This window comes from Triticum urartu, chromosome 5 (genome assembly GCF_003073215.2).
Source record: "Triticum urartu cultivar G1812 chromosome 5, Tu2.1, whole genome shotgun sequence".
Classification (NCBI taxonomy): domain Eukaryota; kingdom Viridiplantae; phylum Streptophyta; class Magnoliopsida; order Poales; family Poaceae; genus Triticum; species Triticum urartu.
The window spans coordinates 154,140,834-154,157,306 of NC_053026.1; positions in this window are offsets into that span (position 1 = coordinate 154,140,834).

Consider the following 16,473-nt stretch of genomic DNA (forward strand, 5'->3'; position numbering starts at 1 on the left):
CTGTCACTGCAGCTCAACTGGCGGAGTTGTATACCTCTCGGATTGTATCTCTGCATAGTATTCCGCAGTTGATCTCTTCAGACCGTGGCAGCATCTTTACCTCCAAGTTTTGGGATTCTTTTTAGAAGGCCATGGGCACCAACATCCGTTTCAGCACAGCTTTTCATCCTCAAACTAGCGGTCAAGTCGAGCGTGTCAATCAGATTCTCGAAGATATGCTCAGGGCTTGTGTTATCTCCTTCGGTATGAAGTGGGAAGATTGTCTTCCATATGCCGAGTTCTCCTACAACAACAGCTTTCAAGCGAGTTCGGGCAAGGCCCCATTTGAAATTCTCTATGGCAAGAAATGTCGTACTCCTCTTAACTGGTCAGAGACCGGTGAACGTCAACTTCTTGGAAATGACTTGATCACAGAGGCAGAGGAAATGTGCAAAATCATTCGTGATAACCTCAAAGCAGCGCAATCGCGCCAGAAGAGCTACTATGATAGTAAGCATCTTGATTTGGCTTTCGAGATCAGAGACCATGTTTACCTCCGCGTCTCTCCAATGAAAGGTACTCGTCGCTTCGGTATCAAAGGGAAGCTTTCCCCTAGATACGTGGGTCCTTTCAAGATCGTCAGCAAGAGAGGCGATATCTCCTATCAACTCGAGCTTCCCTCCATTTTGCAAACGTGCACGCCATGTTCCATGTCTCTCAGCTCCGCAAGTGCTTCAAGACTCCTGATCGCACCGTCAACTTCGAAGACATTGATCTCCAAGAAGACCTTTCTTATCGTGAGCACCCCCTTGCTATTCTTGAAGAGACTGAACGCAAGACTCGCAATAAGTCAATCAAATTCCTCAAAGTCAAGTGGTCACACCATTCCAACCGTGAAGCCATCTGGGAACACGAGGATCACCTCCGTTCTGAGTACCCGATGTTTTTCCAGTCCTAGATCTCGGGACGAGATCCTTTCGTAGTGGTGGAGTGTTGTAACACCCCAGGTGTAATTTACCTTATATGTATCTCAACTCTTGCCGTTTCCGGCCTAAGTTATTTTATTTTCCTCGGGTTCGGGTTTTTGCCTCCGTGTGTTGTTGCCTTTGTCATGCATCTCATATCATGTCATCATGTGCATTGCATGTGCATACATGTTCGTCTCATGCATCTGAGCTTTTTCCCCGTTGTCCGTTTTGCATTCCGGCGCTCCTATGTCCTCCGGTGCCCCTTTCTACCAATTTTCGTGTGTGGGGGTTAAACATTTCCAGATTGGACCGAGACTTGTCATGCGGCCTTGGTTTACTACCGTAGACCGCCTGTCAAGTTTCGTACCATTTGGACTTCGTTTGATACTCCAACGGCTAACCGAGGGACCGACAAAGCCTCGTTTGTGTTGCAGCCCAACACCCCTCCAATTTGGCCCAAACCCCACCTAAACCCTCTCCATCGTCTCGTTCGTTCTATCACGATCGCGTGGCCAAAAATCGCACCTCATTTGGAGCTTCCTAGCTCCCTCTACCTATAAAACTAGCCCCTCCTCCGAAATCCCAGATCTCCTCCTTTCAAACCCTAAAAAAATCCGCTCGTGTCCCTGCCGTTCCTCTCTCTCCTCCGGCCCGGAGAGCCCGGATCGGGCCCTCCCAGCCCGCGTGCTGCCGCCGCCCGGTTCCTCCCTCCATGCTGCCAGGAGCGCGCCCGCGCCGCCCTTCGCCCCGCTCCGCCTCAAGTCCGGCCCGCTGCCGCTCGTCTCCGGCGGAGCTCACCGCCGTCCGCCGAGCTCGCGCCGCTCCGGCCGCCGCCAACCACCGCCGCGCGCCACCCCACCTCGTTCCCCTACTCCGGTCGCACTCCGGCGACGACCCCAACTCCGGCCACCGCGTTCTTCGTCCCCGATGAGCCTCGGCATCCGTGTGTGATCAGTAACTCCGGCCGGATCTCAGATCTAGAAATACCCAGCGGTTGACTTCTTCCCCGAAAACCCTAATTATTTTGCAAACGTTGGCATGTCGTATCTCTGCATCCGTAGCTCCGATTTGCGCATGTAGCATATCAAAATGTTCGTCTCAAAGAGTACATCATTTCATCTCATTGCATCATTTTCATTTGAGCTCATCTTGATGCCAGAAATGCTGTTGGAAGAGGGCTATGTGATATATTTGCCAGATCTGTTTCATCATATAGATATTTGTCATTTTTGCCATGATTAATGTGTGCATGCTATGCTCCTGAGCTCTACATGAGTTTTGTTATATGCCATGCCATCTTTACAGAGGTGCTTACCATGTATTTTTGTGATATTTGTGGTCACTAGCACAAGCTTGCAAAGTAGCGTATTCGGTAATGCTGCAAGGACTTAGAATTTCTCAAGTCCTTGTCCTGATTTTGTCATTATGCCATATGTTCATGTTGTTTCCTACTGATCCGTGCCTCTTTTGAGGATAATCAGTAAGAATGATTTGTTAACATTGTGGTGCTCTATCCATCCATGTCTTTTTTTGTATTTATGGAGCAACCTAGCTTGAGTCAATCGAGCTCTACTTTTGCTATTTCGTGAATCCTGGCAGATTGTTTCACTATTAGCGATTTTGCCGAGGATGTGCTATTGATCCGTGCATGCTATGTGTTGTTCTTGCCATGTCTAGCTTCCTAGGACATGTATTCTTGATGGGTTATGCTTATATTGTCATGCCCCATGGCTCTGTAGTGAGGTGCATCGAGCTCGTGAACATGCCTACTCGTTAACTGATTTGCATGCTCAGTTTTCACTAAGTCTTGTAAATCTGATTTTATGTTTTTGCCATGTTCATATGCTTTCAATTGTTATTTTCTGTTCCCTTTGGCTCAAGGTCACTAAGGGACTTTTGTTAAGTGCTTTGAGTAGCTTTCATTCCATGCCTTGCTTTGCCATGTTAAGTTCCTGTAGCGTGTAGTTTCATGCTCTAAAGTGTGCTTCTGATGTTAAATTCCAGACGGGCTCGGCCGGAAAGATTGAGAAACTTGGTTTTTTAATTCCTATAAATAGAAAACACGTCTGGAAATCATGAAACTTGGCATGGTGTCATGACATGGCAGCTACATGCTGCGGTAATTTTTTTGGCCAAATTGGGACAAGCTTTGGTGTAAGCTTGTTGCAAACCGGAGCTTCCGCCAAGAAGGCTTGTGGTTCCGAGAGGGAACGTGCCACCTCCGTGTGCGAAACGGCATACGTACACTAACTTCTCCCACCTTAATTTTTTTACACAGGCAGAGTTGACCAATTAGAAGTATCGTGCTAAATTCTAGAATTATTCCGGGTTCATTTGGCATTTGTATGCATTAATTGAGTTTATGCGCATTTAATGTGCATAATTCCAATTTGAACTACAAGCATAGGCTCAAGTGCACCAATGTTGTTTGAAAAATCACATGTGTGTCCTTGGGTGAATTTCTAGGTCCCATGCAAGAGATGGGAATGAAATTCAAACATCTGGGCATCATGGCTCCCCCAGAAAGATTGAGAAACTTGGTTTTTTAATTCCTGTAAATCCAAAACACGCCTTAAAATCATGAAACTTGGCATGGTGTCATGACATGGCACGAACATGTTGCGGTAGTTTTTTTGGCCGAATTGGGACAAGCTTTGGTGTAAGCTTCTTGCAAACCGTTGCTTCCACCAAGAAGGCTCGTGGTTCCGAGAGGGAACGTGCCACCTCCGTGTGCGAAACGACATACGTACACTGCCTTCTTCCACCTTAATTTTTTACACAGGCAGATTAGACCAAATATAAGTATCGTGCTAAATTTTGGAATTATTTCGGGTTCATTTGGCATTTTCATGCATTAATTGAGTTTATGCGCATTTAATGTGCATAATTAAAATTTGAACTACTAGCACGGGCTCTAGTGCACCAAATTTGTTTGAAAAACCACATGTGTGTCCTTGGGTGAATTTCTAGGTCCCATGCATCTGGGCGTCGTGGCTCGCCCGGAAAGATTTAGAAATTTGGTTTTTTTAATTCCAGTTAATCCAAAACACGCCTGAAAATCATGAAACCTGGTATGGTGTCATGACATGACACCAACATGATGCGGTAATTTTTTTGGCCGAATTGGGACAAGCTTTGGTGTAAGCTTCTTGCAAACCGGAGCTTCCGTCAAGAAGGCTCATGGTTCCGAGAGGGAACATGCCACCTCCATGTGTGAAACGACATACGTACACTGCCTTCTCCCTCCTTAATTTTTTTACAAAGGCAGATTAGACCAAATATAAGTATCGTACTAAATTTTGGAATTATTCTGGGTTCGTTTGGCATTTTTATGCATTAATTGAGTTTATGCGCATTTAATGTGCATAATTCAAATTTGAACTACAAGCACGGGCTCTAGTGCACCAAAGTTGTTTGAAAAACCACATGTGTGTCCTTGGGTGAATTTCTAGGTCCTATGCAAGAGATGGGCATGAAATTCAAACATCTGGGCGTCATGGCTTGGCCGGAAAGATTGAGAAACTTGGTTTGTTAATTCCTGTAAATCCAAAACACGCCTGGAAATCATGAAACTTGGCATGGTGTCATGACATGGCACCAACATGCTGTGGTAATTTTTCTGTCCAATTTGCCAAGGCACACACATTAACAATCAACAAAGTCATTTTGGAATAAGTGTTGTCACGTTACAAATCGGAAACACAAGTATTATTGAAAACGTGGGCGTTCTACTTACCAATTACATGCCGCCACACGTCCTAATTTTTTATTGGCTAGGAGGTGTCGTGCGGGGTAGCTATTTGAGTACGGGAGGCGTGCGATCAGACCCCTGCGCATGCTCATCGGGAGGAGAGCCCTTTCACCGCTACCCGCCGGGCACCTCCCTCCCAACGTCCCCATTAATGGAGCCTGAGCACATGTTCTACGGCGTGGCTATATGTCTCATTGGACTGAGATTTAAGAAAGAAAAATGAAAATCTGAAAAGCAAGTTTTGCACAGATCTTGATGTAATATCCAACGGACCGATATAGCATCGACTACGACTTATAGCAAGCATGATGAATATAAGGACGATGACAGTGCATAATAATTGTCTTACATATTTAGGAACATAATTAAAAAAGCCACATGCGGCAACGCCGGAAATACACAAGGGCAAAAGAAGAAGGAAGGCAACGATCTGGCTCGCTGGTCTCTACTTTGTTGATGCGTTGCTGCAGGCCACGGGAACTAGTCTCCGTGGTGAGTGGCAATGAGCTCTTTCTTGTCCTCAAGATGCTGCTTGAGAGCATCCACAGATTCCTCCACCAGCCTTCTGCGCTCGATGCGTGGCATGGCATTCTCGTCCATAAGTTTCTCGACGATGACGCCGGTCCTCTCCAACAGGGCAGTGGTATGCTCCTACTGCTCCGCACTTCCGACGATCTTCGCCCTCAGCAGGTCGTGCTCGGCCTGGAGCTTCGCATTGCTCTCATTTAGTTGTCGGGTGACGCCGGTAGACTGTTCAAATGAGGCTTTCAGGTCATCCTCCAACCTCGCCCACCTGGAGATCTGATCCACCTGCCTAAGGACGAGGGCACGCATGCGCCTGTAAGAGTCCTCGCCTACCCGCGAGACATTTTCCCGGGCCGCTGCGGCGCGGGAGGACATCTCTGCTGCATTCGCGGTGCGGCGGGACATCTCTTCTGCTTTCACGGCGTGGCCGGACCAGTCTGTTGCATCGACGGTGCGGCGAGACCTCCGTGATGCTTCGGCGGTGCGGCGGGACCTCTTTGCTACTACAGCCGCGCGGCGGGACATGTTGGCTGCTTTCACAGCGAGGCGGGACATCTCTCATGCTTCCGCTTCCAGGCTCGCCTCTCCCTGGTGGCAACTCTCGACCCATAACTCATGCTGGCCATGGCAGATGCAAGGGAACGATGATAACTGACTTATTTGTTTTTGTGGATGCGGAGTTGAGGGAATGTGCAGTCATCTTGGAGTAGTAGTATTTATAACCGAGTAGTAATACGCTCCTAAGTGGGAAACTGTTTATGTTTTGATCTGTAACACCCCGGGTGTAATTTACCTTATATGTATCTCAACTCTTGCCGTTTCCGGCCTAAGTTATTTTATTTTCCTCGGGTTCGGGTTTTTGCCTCCGTGTGTTGTTGCCTTTGTCATGCATCTCATATCATGTCATCATCTGCATTGCATGTGCATACATGTTCGTCTCATGCATCCGAGCTTTTTCCTCGTTGTCCGTTTTGCATTCCAACGCTCCTATCTCCTCCGGTGCCCCTTTCTACCTATTTTCGTGTGTGGGGGTTAAACATTTCCAGATTGGACCGAGACTTGTCATGCGGCCTTGGTTTACTACCAGTAGACCGCCTGTCAAGTTTCGTACCATTTGGACTTCGTTTGATACTCCAACGGCTAACCAAGGGACCGAGAAAGCCTCGTTTGTGTTGCAGCCCAACACCCCTCCAATTTGGCCCAAACCCCACCTAAACCCTCTCCATCGTCTCGGTCGTTCGATCACGATCGCGTGGCCGAAAACCGCACCTCATTTGGAGCTTCCTAGCTCCCTCTACCTATAAAACTAGCCCCTCCTCCGAAATCCCAGATCTCCTCCTTTCAAACCCTAAAAAAATCCGCTCGTGTCCCCGCCGTTCCTCTCTCTCCTCCGGCCCGGAGAGCCCGAATCGGGCCCTCCCGGCCCGTGTGCTGCCGCCGCCCGGTTCCTCCCTCCGCGCCGCCAGGAGCACGCCCGCGCCGCCCTTCGCCCCGCTCCGCCTCAAGTCCGACCCGCTGCCGCTCATCTCCGGCGGAGCTCGCCGCCGTCCGCCGAGCTCACGCCACTCCGGCCGCCGCCAACCACCGCCGCGCGCCGCCCCACCTCGTTCCCCTACTCCGGCCGCACTCCGGCGACGACCCCAACTCTGGCCGCCGCGTTCTTCGTCCCCGGCGAGCCTCGGCATCCGTGTGTGATCAGTAACTCCGGCCGGATCTCAGATCTGGAAATACCTAGCGGTTGACTTCTTCCCCGAAAACCCTAATTATTTTGCAAACTTTGGCATGTCGTATCTCTGCATCCGTAGCTCCGATTTGCGCGTGTAGCATATCAAAATGTTCGTCTCAAAGAGTACGTCATTTCATCTCATTGCATCATTTTTATTTGAGCTCATCTTGATGCCCGAAATGCTGTTGGAAGAGGGCTATGTGATATATTTGCATGATCGGTTTCATCATATAGATATTTGTCATTTTTGCCATGATTAATGTGTGCATGCTATGCTCCTGAGCTCTACATGAGTTTTGTTATATGCCATGCCATCTTTACAGAGGTGCTTACCATGTATTTTTGTGATATTTGTGGTCACTAGCACAAGCTTGCAAAGTAGCGTATTCGGTAATGCTGATTTCAAGGACTTAGAATTTCTCAAGTCCTTGTCCTGATTTTGTCATTATGCCATATGTTCATGTTGTTTCCTAGTTATCCGTGCCACTTCTCAGGATGATCAGAAAGGATGATCTTTTAACATTGTGGTGCTCTATCCATCCATGTCTTTGTTTGTATTTATGGAGCAACCTAGCTTGAGTCAATCGAGCTCTACTTTTGCTATTTCGTGAATCCTGGCAGATTGTTGACTTGTTAGCGATTTTGCCGAGGATGTTGCTATTGATCCGTGCATGCTATGTTGTTGTTCTTGCCATGTCTAGCTTCTAGGACATGTATTCTTGATGGGTGTATGCTTATATTGTCATGCCATGCTCTGTAGTGAGTGCATCGAGCTCGTGAACATGCCTACTCGTTAACTGATTTGCATGCTCCAGTTTTTCACTAAGTCTGTAATCTGATTATGTTTTTGCCATGTTCACATGCTTGCAATTGTATTTTCTGTTCCCTTCTGGCTCAAGGTCACTAAGGGACTTTTGTTAAGTTCTTTGATTAGCTTCATTCCATGCCTTGCTTTGCCATGTTAAGTTCCTGTAGCGTGTAGTTTTCATGCTCTAAAGTGTGCTTCTTGATGTTAAATTCCAGACTTGTGTTAATTTCACTAAGTCTGAAACCTGTTATCATTTGCATTTTTTCCATACTTGTTTGAACCTATTAATGGATGAATTAGTCGTAGCTCAGTGTTCATCTTTTGTCAAGCATCATGAGTGGATCACTGCCATGTATTTTGTTGTCATATTTGAGTGCTGTAGCATATTTATCTTGATGCATTTAGTTGGTCACTTGTTGTTTATCACAGACCGATGCCATATTTGTTTTGCTTGCCATTTCCAACCGTGCATCCAATTCCGGTGATCTTTATATCAATTTCAACCGAAATCACCTCACCTTTCCAGTGGCACTCTTGGATTTCCATGTTGAGGCCAGGTTCAATTATTCCTTGTCAAATCTTGCATATGCATCACATATCACGTCCCGCATAGCATACCATGTTTGCATCATGTTGTTTGAGCATTGCACGTGGTTGATTGTGTTCCTTTTGCTTGTTTGTCTTGTTTGGGTAGAGCCGGGAGACAAGTTCTATCGAGGAGCCCGTTGAGTTCGCTTACGAGGATCAAGTCAACTCTGACAACTTTGCAGGCAAGATGATCATACCCTCGAAATCACTTCTATCTTTGCTTGCTAGATGCTCGCTCTTTTGCTATGCCTATGCTACGATGCCTACACCGTTGATTGGCTATGTTACCGCTTTGCTCAGCCCCTCTTATAGCGTTGCTAGTTGCAGGTGAAGTTTGGAGATCGTTCCTTCTTGGAACATTATTTATTATTGGGATATCACTATATTATCTTGTTATCTTAATGCACCTATATACTTGGTAAAGGGTGGAAGGCTCGGCCTTTTGCCTAGTGTTTCGTTCCACTCTTGTCGCCCTAATTTCCGTTATATCGGTGTTATGATAATGGGAACCCCTTGACAGTTCGCCTTGAATAAAACTCCTCCAGCAATGCCCAACCTTGGTTTTACCATTTGCCACCTAGCCTCTTTTTCCCTTGGGTTTCCAGAGCCCGAGGGTCATCTTTATTTAAACCCCCCCCCCCCGGGCCAGTGCTCCTCTAAGTGTTGGTCCAAACTAGAGCCCCTTGCAGCGCCACCTCGGGGAAACTCGAGGGCTGGTTTTAGTTGTATGGATTGCTTATCCGAGTGTGCCCTGAGAACGAGATATCTGCAGCTCCTAACGGGATTTGTCGGCACAGTCGGGCGGTGTTGCTGGACTTGTTTTACCATTGTCGAGGATGTCTTGTAAAACCGGGATGCCGAGTCAGATCGGAATGTCTCGGGAGAAGGAATATCCTTCGTTGACCGTGAGAGCTTGTGATGGGCTAAGTTGGGACTCCCCTGCAGGGATTTGAACTTTTGAAAGCCGTGCCCGTGGTTATGGGCAGATGGGAATTTGTTAATGTCCGGTTGTAGATAACATGAAACTTAACTTAATTAAAATGAATCAACCGCGTGTGTTACCGTGATGGTCTCTTCTCGGCGGAGTCCGGGAAGTGAACACGGTGTTGGAGTAATGCTTGACGTAGGATGCTATAGGATCACTTCTTGATCATAGTTCTTCGTTCGTGCTTTGCCTTCTCTTCTCGCTCTCTTTTGCGAACAGGATAGCCACCATATATGCTAGCCGCTTGCTGCAGCTCCACATATTACCTTGCCTTACCTATAAGCTTAAATAGTCTTGATCGCGAGGGTGCGAGATTGCTGAGTCCCCATGACTCACAGTTTACTTCCAAAACCAGATGCAGGGACCGATGATACCGTTCCAGACGATGCACTTGAGCTCAAGTGGGAGTTCGTTGAAGACTCTCATCGTTACTATGTGTCTTTCCCAGATGATCAGTAGTGGTGCCCAGTTGGGGCGATCGGGGACTTTGTCGCATGTGGGGGTTGATCTTTATTTTGGTACCGTAGTCGGACCATGAGTGTATTGGATGATTGTAATGTTATTCATGTATTTGTGTGACGTGGCGAGTGTAAGCCAACTATGTACCTTTTCCCCTTTTATCTATTTACATGGGTTGTTGTGAAGATTACCTTACTTGCGACATTGCTTTCAATGCGGTTATGCCTCTAAGTCGTGCTTCGACACGTAGGAGATATAGCCGCATCGAGGGCGTTACAAGTTGGTAATCAGAGCCTTCCCCGACCTTAGGAGCCCCCTGCTTGATCGAATCGTTGGCGTTGTTGAGTCTAGAAAAAAATGTTTTGAGTCATTTAGGATTATATATATCGGAGAGTTTAGGAATTCTTTCTACTCCCCAGTCCCTTCATCGCTCTGGTAAGGCATCCTGACGCAGAGTTTTGACTCTTCTCTTCTCAAATTTCACTAAAAAAAAATTTAGAATCACGCGGGTATCTTGGAATCGTTCCGATCAATTTGTGACAAGAATATTGTTCTTGGTGCCTCCTGTCATTTAGGGGTTGTGGCAGTGTCCCAGGGAGTTGAGCTCCGAGGTGTTGTCGTCACAATTTTATCGTTGAGATTCTGGAATGCCCGAGTTTCGCCGACATCGAAAATCTCTTTTATGCAGTTGTTGGTGAGATAACCTCGACGCCACCCAGTACTAGGGCGGGAGTTCGGGAGTATTGCCATAACTCGTATAACGGATGCTTTTTGAAGGTTGAGGTAGATGATTTGTGAAGTTTTTCTCTGTTATGTGTTGAAGGATGGATACAGCTGGATGTAGGATTTGCTAGATTTGGGTGAGATATTATGCTTCCCCTATATCCCCAACACCTGATTGCATAACCGGAAAGGTTCGGGAGTTTTATAGGTGGGAATTCTTGTAGCTCTAGTTCTTCTTTCGCGGATATTTGGTTTATTCATGTAATTGTGTGAAGTGGCGAGTGTAAGCCAACTATGTATCTCTTTCCCTTATGTATTACATGGGTTGTGTGAAGATTACCTCACTTGCGACATTGCTTTCAATGCGGTTATGCCTCTAAGTCGTGCTTCGACACGTAGGAGATATAGCCGCATCGAGGGCGTTACATGATCAGTGTCAACAAGTTTGCAATTTGGAATGTGACGGGACGCGGCCTCCTTGTTCTTCTAAAAAAATTGTGATGGGACGCATGCTCAATATTTACTGACGGTTATAAGTGTGGCACTATTCCCGGAAGGCGTAACATGGGCACTGATGAGCCACAAGTATAGGGGATCTATCTAGTCCTTTCGATAAGTAAGAATGTCGAACCCAACGAGGAGCAGAAGGAAATGATAAGCGGTTTCTAGCAAGGTATTCTCTGCAAGTACTGAAATAAGTGGTAACAGATAGTTTTGTGATAGGATAATATGTAACGACCAACAAGTAACAAAAGTAAATAAAGTGCAGCAAGGTGGCCCAATCCTTTTTGTAGCAAAGGACAAGCCTAGACAAACTCTTATATAGAGAAAAGCGCTCCCGGGGACACATGGGAATATCTTCAAGCTAGTTTTCATCACGCTCATATGATTCGTGTTTGGTACTTTGATAATCTGATATGTGGGTGGACCGGTGCTTGGGTACTGTCCTTACTTGGACAAGGATCCCACTTATGATTAACCTCTATTGCAAGCATCCGCAACTACAACAAAAGTATTAAGGTAAAGCTAACCATAGCATGAAACATATGGATCCAAATCTGCCCCTTACGAAGCAACACATAAACTAGGGTTTAAGCTTCTGTCACTCTAGCAACCCATCATCTACTTATTACTTCCCAATGCCTTCCTCTAGGCCCAAACAATGGTGAAGTGTCATGTAGTCGACGTTCACATGACACCACTAGAGGGATGACAACATACACCTCATCAAAATATCGAACGAAGACCAAATTCACATGACTACTAATAGCAAGACTTCTCCCATGTCCTCAGGAACAAACGTAACTACTCACAAAGCATATTCATGTTCATAATCAGAGGGGTATTAATATGCATAAAGGATCTGAACATATGATCTTCCACCAAATAAACCAACTAGCATCAACTACAAGGAGTAATTAACCCTACTAGCAACCCACAGGTACCAATCCCAGACTTGGAGACAAGAATTGGATACAAGAGATGAACTAGGGTTTTGAGAGGAGATGGTGCTGGTGAAGATGTTGATGGAGATTGCCCTCTCCCGATGAGAGGAGCATTGGTGATGACGATGGCGATGATTTCCCCCTCCCGGAGGGAAGTTTCCCTGGCAGAACAGCTCCGCCAGAGCCCTAGATTGGTTCTGCCAAGGTTCCGCCTCGTGGCGGTGGAGTTTCGTCCGAGAAGATGACTTATGATTTTTTTTTCTCATCGAAAGACCTCATATAGCAGAAGATGGTCATCGGAGGGCCACCAGGGGGCTCACGAGGTAGGGGGTAGGGCGCGCCCCCCACCCTCATGGGCAGGGTGTGGCCCCCCTGGTGAACTTCTTGCGCTCGGTATTTTTTATGTATTCGGAAAATGTCTTCCGTGAAGTTTTAGGACTTTTGGAGCTGTGCAGAATAGGTCTCTAATATTTGCTCCTTTTCCAGCCCAGAATCCCAGCTGCCGGCATTCTCCCACTTGATGGAAACCTTGTAAAATAAGAGAGAATAGGCGTAAGTATTGTGACATAATGTGTAATAACAGACCATAATGCAATAAATATCAATATAAAAGCATGATGCAAAATGGACGTATCAACTCCCCCAAGATTAGACCTCGCCTATCCTCAAGCGAAAGCCAAAATCGAAAAATATGTCCACATGTTTAGAGATATAGGTGTCGATAAAAATAAAATACGAACATGAGGGCATCATTATCATTATTAGAACAGCAACTTATATAATTCTTGTCATATAATTTCTTATGCTAGAGTAATAATTCAATCACAATTCCAAGTATGAATCATAAACTTCATTGAAAACTAACAAACTATAATCTCAGCCATTGGAGCAATTGCAATTTATCATAACATAGGAAAGAGTCAACATAAGAGCTTTTCAGCAAGTCCACATACTCAACTATCATATAGTCTTTCACAATTGCTGACACTCACGCAATACTTATGGGTATGGAGTTTTAATCGGACACAGAGAAAGATAGGGGCTTATAGTTTTGCCTCCCAACGTTTTACCTCAAGGGTAATGTCAACAATAATAGTTCATGAAAACTCACATCTAATTAGCCATATATACCAGGATCTTTCCAACATACTATGCTTGCCAAAGGATAAAATGTAAAAAGGAAGGATGAAGATCACCATGACTCTTATGCAAGGTAGGAGATAAAAGTAAAAGATAGGCCCTTCACAGAGGGAAGCATAGGTTGTCATGCGCTTTTATGGTTGGATGCACAAAATCTTGATGCGAAAGAATGTCACTTTATATTTCCACTTGTGATATGGACCTTTATTATGCAGTCTGTCGCTTTTATTTCTTCCATATCACACGATCGTATAAAGCTTATTTTCTCCCACACTAATAAGTCATACATATTTAGAGAGCAATTTTTATTGCTTTGCACCGATGAAAACTTACTTGGAGGATCTTACTCAATCCATAGGTAGGTATGGTGGACTCTCATGGCAAAACTGGTTTAAGGGTATTTGGAAGCACAAGTAGTATCTCTGCTTGGTGCTATGAATTTGGCTAGCATGAGAGGGAAAGGCAAGCTCAACCATGTTGGATGATCCATGACAATATAATTTATCTCAAATGTAAGAAAACATAACCCATTACGTTGTCTTCCTTGTCCAACGTCAACTCTTTAGCATGTTATATTTTAATGAGTGCTCACAGTCATAACGGATGTCCAAGATAGTATATTTATATGTTAAGACCTCTCATTATTTATTACTTCCTATTAATTGCAACGATGACCAAAAATATGTTTGTCAACTCTCAACAACTTTTATTCATCATACTTTTTCTATGTGAGCTCATTACTCTCCATAGGATCCATATGATCTCTTTGTTTCTTTTTATTTCTTTCTCTTTTCTTTTATTCACTTAGGATCATGGCAAAATAATAAAGCCCTTGACTCAACACTAATCTTTATTATATATAGCTCACGGACTCGATTACAAAGAAGGATCATAAAGCAAAACTCACAACTAGATCATACTAAAAGCTTTTATTCTACTAGATCAAGATATTACCAAAAGGATCGAACTAAGAAAAACGGTAAAGATAAAAGTGATGGTGATACGATACTGGGGCACTCCCCCAAGCTTGGCAGTTGCCAAGGGGAGTGCCCATACTAGATACTCAATTCTTCTTTGTTGGTGGAGAAGGTGCTGGTTTCGTTGATGGCATAGGCTTCTTCCTTAATTTGCGCTTGAGGACAGAATTTTGGTCCCTTAGGTCATCGATCTCCTCTTCCAGGCTTAGTATTTTTTTGCATAGTTCCTGCTTGTTTTCCTACAAGAGGCGAAAAGGGATAAACTCGATCTTAGGTTTCTTTACTCTATCCGGGAGGCTTGACTTTTTCAGCTCCACATGCATGTCCCCAGGTTGAGGTAGTGGGACTTCATCTTCATTTGAGCTCGTCTCCTCCTTTCCCTTGGGTTCATAGTCCTCTTCTTCCTCCGTAGTCCAACCACAATGCTCCACATCCCCATAGACCTTAGGATCTGCAAGGTAATCAGCCACATAGCTTTCTCCTTCCGAATCCTGGGACGACATGTTGCTCTGTCTTCAGTAGGACAGCTCAAAACAAGGGTAAGAGATATTTGCGTGATACTGGGGTCAAAACCTCCGGGAGATTATATAATGAATTTTTACCAACCAAAATACATAACGTGTAAGAAAATGGAGACCGGATAGCACACGAGGTGCCCACGAGGTAGGGGCGCGCCCAGGGGGGTAGGGCGCGCCCTCCACCCTCGTGGAGCCCTCGTGTCCTTCCCGGACTGCTTCTTATTTTTCTAGTTTTCTAAATATTCCAAAATGGAGAAATATTGCCTTAAAAACTGTTTTGGAGTCGGTTTACTTACCGTACCACATACCTACTCCTTTTTCGGCGTCTGAAACGTTACGGAAAGTGTCCCTTATGTATTCCTCCGGGGTTACGGTTTCAATAACATTGGTTTCAACATTTATGGGATTACCTGAGATATAATGTTTGATTCTTTGACCGTTCACCACCTTCGTATTTGTACCTTCGAAGTTGTTGATTTTTATGGCACCGGAACGATAGACCTCCTCGATAACATAAAGACCTTCACATTTAGAGAGAAGTTTTCCTGCAAAAAATCTTAAACGAGAGTTGTATAGCAATACATAATCACCTACATTAAACTCACGCTTTTGTATCCTTTTATCATGCCATCTTTGAACTTTTTCTTTAAATAATTTGGCATTTTCGTAGGCTTGGTTTCTCCATTCATCGAGTGAGCTAATATCAAATAACCTCTTCTCACCGGCAAGTTTAAAATCATAATTGAGCTCTTTAATAGCCCAATATGCCTTGTGTTCTAGTTCGAGAGGTAAGTGACATGCTTTTCCATAAACCATTTTATACGGAGACATACCCATAGGATTTTTATATGCGGTTATATAGGCCCATAATGCATCATCAAGTTTCTTGGACCAATTCTTTCTAGACCTATTGACAATCTTTTGCAAAATTAATTTGAGCTCTCTATTACTCAATTCTACTTGACCACTAGACTGAGGGTGATAAGGAGATGCAATTCTATGATTAACATCATACTTAGCAAGCATTTTACGAAAGGCACCATGAATAAAATGTGAACCACCATCGGTCATTAAGTATCTCGAGACTCCAAACCTCGGGAAAATAACTTCTTTAAGCATCTTAATAGAGGTGTTATGATCAGCACTACTAGTTGGAATAACTTCTACTCACTTAGTAACGTAATCAACAGCAACTAAAATACGTGTATACCCATTAGAGGATGGAAAAGGTCCCATATAGTCAAAGCCCCAAACATCAAATGGTTCAATAACAAGTGAATAGTTCATAGGCATTTCTTGACGTCTACTAATATTACCAATTCTTTGACATTCATCACAAGACAAGACAAACTTACGGGCATCCTTGAAGAGAGTAGGCCAATAAAAACCAGATTGCAATACCTTATGTGCTCTATCTCCAGCATGGTGCCCTCCATAAGCTTCGGAGTGACACTTGCGTAGGATCTGTTCCTGTTCATGCTCAGGTACACAACGTCTAATAACACCATCTACTCCTTCTTTATAAAGATGTGGGTCATCCCAAAAGTAATGTCTCAAATCATAAAAGAACTTTTTCTTTTGCTGGTATGTGAAACTAGGTGGTATAAATTTAGCAACAATATAATTAGCATAATCAGCATACCATGGAGCAGTATGAGAAGCATTTATGACATTTAATTGCTCATCAGGAAAGCTATCATCAATAGGTAGTGGGTCATCAAGCACATTTTCTAACCTAGACAAGTTGTCTGCAACAGGGTTCTCCGCTCCCTTTCTATCAACAATATGTAAATCAAATTCTTGTAGCAAGAGAACCCATCTAATAAGTCTAGGTTTAGCATCTTTCTTTTCCATAAGATATTTAATAGCGGCACGATCAGT